The sequence below is a fragment of the Apteryx mantelli genome, chromosome 8, assembly GCF_036417845.1.
Source record: "Apteryx mantelli isolate bAptMan1 chromosome 8, bAptMan1.hap1, whole genome shotgun sequence".
NCBI classification, from domain to species: Eukaryota; Metazoa; Chordata; class Aves; order Apterygiformes; family Apterygidae; genus Apteryx; species Apteryx mantelli.
Genome location: NC_089985.1, coordinates 32,538,205 through 32,543,453, shown reverse-complemented (window position 1 = coordinate 32,543,453; position 5,249 = coordinate 32,538,205).

Below are 5,249 nucleotides of genomic sequence, written 5' to 3'. Positions count from 1 at the left end.
TCGCGCCCGCCGTCCCGGAGGCGGGAAAGGCGCGGGGCGGGCTTTGCCCCGCCCCTCCTCTAGAGCACCAGGGATGGCCAAGCGAGCGCAGAACCGGCTGTGCCGCATCGACCCGCTCTGGGCTCTGTTGGGGGAGAGGCACAGGCAGACAGGAGGGGGGAGAGGGATGAGGGACGGACGGATTGACGGACGGACTGACAGAATGGCTGACTCATGGGTGGACTGACAGACAGACTGACTGATGGATGGACAGACTGAGAGATGGACTGACTGGCAGACTGACTGACTGACGGACTGATGGACGGACTGACTGACAGCCCGCCGGGCAGCCTGACGCGGCAGCAGGGCAGCGGGCTCTCTGCCGCTGGGCCTGGGGGACAGAGACGCCCGAGGTGGTGCTCGGCGCTGCAAGCCTGGGCTCTGCGTGACAGCAGCTTCAGCGCTTCGGCCCGGAGGCAGCGGGAAGCAGCCTGGGCCTGTGCGCTGCTGCTCAGCCTTCCTGCGCTCGTGCAGGGCCCAGCCTGAGCCGGAGGGGGCTGTCGCAGGTGCCTCTGCACGCCCAGCATGGATGCGCCACTCACAGGGAGCTGGCGGTTGTTCCCTGACTCTTCCCCGCCGTCAGCGGTCCTGTCTTTTCCTGAGTTTCTAGGCAGATTTCCTGCACGCAGCAATGCAAATAAGACCCTCCCACAGAGGACAGCAGCTGTGGATCCTCATCAGTCTGAACAGGAGCCCTAATGCGCTGTGTCATGTGTAATTACGTGCAGCTAATGAAGCCCTGCTAATGCTCTGTCAATATCAAGGATCAGGTGCTGGCAGGAAAATACATCTGACATCTTCAGTACGACACGCTTGAAAGCAAACTCCCCCAAACCCCCGCCTGCCCAAATCGGGGGACGAGTGAGGTGGTTTGGCGGAGATGCTGCCCCCCTACTTGTGCTGTAGCTCCATCTTCTGCGCAGGGTGGTGTGCCTGCCAGAGGTCTCAACCCGTGTGACTTCTCTTAAACCCCAGAGCCTTCCTACATCGTAGGTGGAGAGAGGTGCAGAGTGTTGCCAGGGCTTTTGAGGGTCTCTGAGAACAATACTACAATGGTGTTAGGGCGAGGGCTTGAACTTTAAAGTGAAGTAAGTTGGATATTGCCTCCGAACCCAGATGCTCATAGCTGCAGTGACTCCTGCTAGCAGGAAGGAAATTGTGGGTGTCGTCACAAGCTGGTGACCCTTTGTGCCGAGGGACGAGCTCGGTGGAGTAGGAGGCACCCTCCCTGTAGACTCACTTTTCAACACCTAACCACAAAATAATAATTCTACACTCTTTTTTTACATACTTACCTGTTTAGGGTGCAGCTGACCCAAAAATCATGATTTTAGACCAGCATCCATTTGTGCACACACAGACCACAAAAAAAACCAATGCCTTTGGTACATTCTCAAGGGCATTTCTGGCATTTAGGGTGAAAAGCAAACCCACAGCAGCAGTAATTTCGGAGTAGATTTGTTTTCCTTGGAAGCGAAGGGCTGGTTAGTCCTCAGGAAAAAATGAGGCTGTTCTTCTTGTTCCGTGGATCACAGCTGACAGATGATAAATTATGACTGATGCTCACTACGCAGTTATAGGACAAGCTTCTTACAAATTGCAAAACCACAGAATTTTGGAGACACCCAGCTAAATTCTCCTTTTGGCTACCCAGGGGAAACCCCAAATAACTACATGAAATTATCCAAGTCCTTCTTATTGTTATGTAAGAACAGTGGAAAGCAAAATTCGCTCTGTAATGCAGTTTCTCAGGTCCCAGTCAGCAGTGGATGGGGCCATTGCATCTCTGTGCAGGAGAGTAATACAGTCCATAATACAAGATATGCCCTTTAGTAGGAGTCAGAGCATGTCCTCAAGAGCCTGTGGGTTCCCAGAGGCCTCGGTCGCTGAGAGCGTTAATACATCTCAGGAAACACCAGTTCTCCAGATGCTGGCCACGAAGCAGCCATGCCAACCAGAGGCAGGCAGGAGTGGAGCCTGACCTTCAGTGCAGTCAAGACACAGCAAGCAGTTCACCATACAGTGCTTCATCAGTGTAGTTCTTAAAAGGGCTTCATTATGCACCTTTAAAATATAAACCATAAAATAAGAGTGGGTATAAGACAAAGCCAAATTCTTGCAGCTCCAGGACATTTGAGGTGTAAGTGAGCATAGATTCCTCACAGTCATTTACACCAGCTGAAGATCTAGCACCTTAACTTTTTTTTTCCCTGGCTTTTTCTTTTAAGACCAAATGCATTTGTCAGTATTTTATTTCTGAAGTGCTTTCAGAGCTCAGTGACTAATGTTAGATGTTGCAATTACTGGCTCACTGGGCAGAGAGTGGTTCTATAGGAAGGTAATTGGCTATTTTTCCTGGCATGAATAATATTCACATTAATAGCCTCCCTCACCACAGCTTAGAGAGCAATTCTGCTTTGTGCTTTCTGCTTGTTAGGGGAACAGGCACATTTTCTGGCCTAGGCAGGCTGGATCAATAATAAGAGGAAGGGGAGGCAAGATGTGTTTTCCTGCTTTGTGTAGACATTAATGCTACAGCAACAGGAAAGATCTTAAGTCGTCTTATACCCAACACAGAACTGCTGACAACTTATTCCTATTACGGCTTTTCTGTTCTAACAATTCACGAAAAGGCCCCAGAGGAAAATTTGGGGTGATGCCAACACCTAGGATGGCCAGCCCACTGCTAAGCAAACAACGCCGCAAGGCTGCAAGCCTGTAGCAAGGTGGGTAGGTGCATGAGAGATCCAATTATGTTTGGTACAAATACATACTGTGAGATATTCCCAGCTCCAAACAATGCTGGATAAGAGATGCATCAGAAAGGAATATTCCTTTCTTTCTCCAGACAGAAAGTCTGAAGGACTTGCCCAAGTGACAAGCAGTCAGCAACAAGGTCAGCAGCACACTGAGCTGTTCCAGCTCTGTGGATCCCATCCTAGGATCCACTCAGCACTCACATTTCCACTCTTTTCTCCAAACCAGCACCTTCAGTTAGAGGTAACTTCCATCTTTCTAATTACACAATTTACTCCTTTTCTGGCTGTAATCAGCTCCCATTTATACAGCCCTGAGAGACCACAGGATAATAAACACCATGGGGAATAATCCTGTGATTTCCCTTGCCATCTCTGCAGGATGCTGAGTCCCTCCAGTATGAGCAAGAAGAGAGGAAGCTGAGCATCTTTCTCAATGACTCTATAAGATTAGGCAAGAAGCAGCCCCAAAATCATCAAACTGAGCCTTACTTCCAGTCACCACCATGGCATTAACTCATGACACTTGCTCAGTGTCAACCAACAGCACACTGCAGTGACCAGACCCCGCACAAGGCTATTCGGTGCCGGGGCCAGATATCTGTTCACCCTCCCCATCCCGCTCCTGTACATGCGTGAGGCTGAGGAAGGCCAGGGATTGCTCTCACTTGTGTGAGGCAGCAACGAAACCCAGGGTCCTATGGAGAGCAACCATGTAGTGACAGACAGCCTGGTGCAGGCTGCCCTGGCCCACGGCAGAGGCGATTTCCCCAGCACCTTGAGCCCAGCATCCCTCTCCTCCCTCCCTGGTTCCTATTCCACCCAGTTCCTGGCTGATGCAGTGGCTCTCCAGCAACTTCTCTGACTTGGGGGATCTTCCTTCTTTAATCAACCTTTTTTTTTTTTCTCAGAGAGGTCCCCCCCTCTTGCTCCAGACTGTAGGCTCCCCCCAGTTTCCCATAGCACCTTTTAGGAAACACGCTGCAGGAATCGGGGCCTCATATGCAGCACTTCGCAGGCAGGTAGTAAGGACAGGCCCTGCCTGAGAGAGTTCACAGCCTCCTGTCCCCTCAAGAGAGCTTGCGATCTTAGTGGCAGACAGAAAACAGCATGAGAGAAAGATAATGTGAGAAAATGTCTCCTGGTGGAGGCAAACCTCAGACCTTGCCTAACAGCTTCAGCCATTCTGCAACAAAAAGTGGAGGCAAAACCTATAATCAGGATAATAAGAGCAGAGCTACAGCTTTAACAAAATTCAGTGGTGCCATCTGGATCTTCTCAGGTGAAGGTCTGAATGGGCTGGGATTGCAAGATCAAGACCCCAGCACGCCAGTATAGCTTGGACATATTCAGTTGCAAAGATAATTACTTAAATATACTTTCCAGTTAATTCCTTTGCAAACCACGAGAGGGAAACTGAGTACGATTCTACCAAGTTGCTGTCAGCTGGAGTTGTAATCCCATTTCATCACTGTCAGAGACAGCTCAAATGCCCTTCCACCAAAGCCACTTACTGAGAGAGATGAAACATTAAGTGCTTTAAAAAAATTAACTTCAGGGAGAAAAATCTTTTCGCCCTCCTGAGGTCAGGTGCCATTCAACACGCAGCCAGGCTGCACACTGCATGCTGGATGGAGGCAGAGGTTTACAGAGAGGATCCTAGCATTGCAGGTGCTTTCAGCATGTTTTCACAGATGTCGCAGAAAAGAAAACTGAGTCATGAGCCCAGACTGATTCAAGTCGGGCGGCTGACAGAGTTCCCACCCCTGGCCGTCTGGTAACTGAGCCGTACATGAAGGTGCTCTGGATCCGTCACAGCAACTGAGCACTGAGCTGAGGTTGCTTCCTCTGCCAGGCAGTGAGGTGCTGTGGCTAAGGGCGACCCACATCACCCAGCCGTCCCTGCTGTAACCTCCATCGGAGGGGTAGCTCATGCGGATGGGGACAGCGACCACTTCAGCCTTCCTGCTTCAACCCCACGGCGCTCATGAGCGCACCCGAAGATGCAGTCCTCGTGTCGCAGAGTAGGCTAGTACAGCTGTGCTGCTGCTACCGGCCTCTGCCTCGGGGCTCTTTGCCATCAGGCGTTATGCATTAGATTTCACGGTTTCTTTTGATTTATTTATGACTGCTGTCCCTTTGGCCCAAATGGTACCTAATCCTTTTTAGTGTCAGAAGAGAAAAAAGAAATCATTGCTAATCTTATTTATTAACAAAAAGAGACCCACAAAATCCTATTTCCTTAAAGCAGCAAAGCCAAAAGGAGCAGGGAGATCTGGGGCTGAGAAATCTCCATGGCTGCTACTCCAGTGAGCTTTGAACCCCAGAACAGTCATGTTCCTGGTTTCTTTCTCATGAGTTTGACCATTCCCTTTCCAGACCTCTCCTTGGCCCTGTGTTTGAAGTCAGGAAGACCTCCCCTCCCAAGGGCAGAGACTTCTGCACCACGCTGAG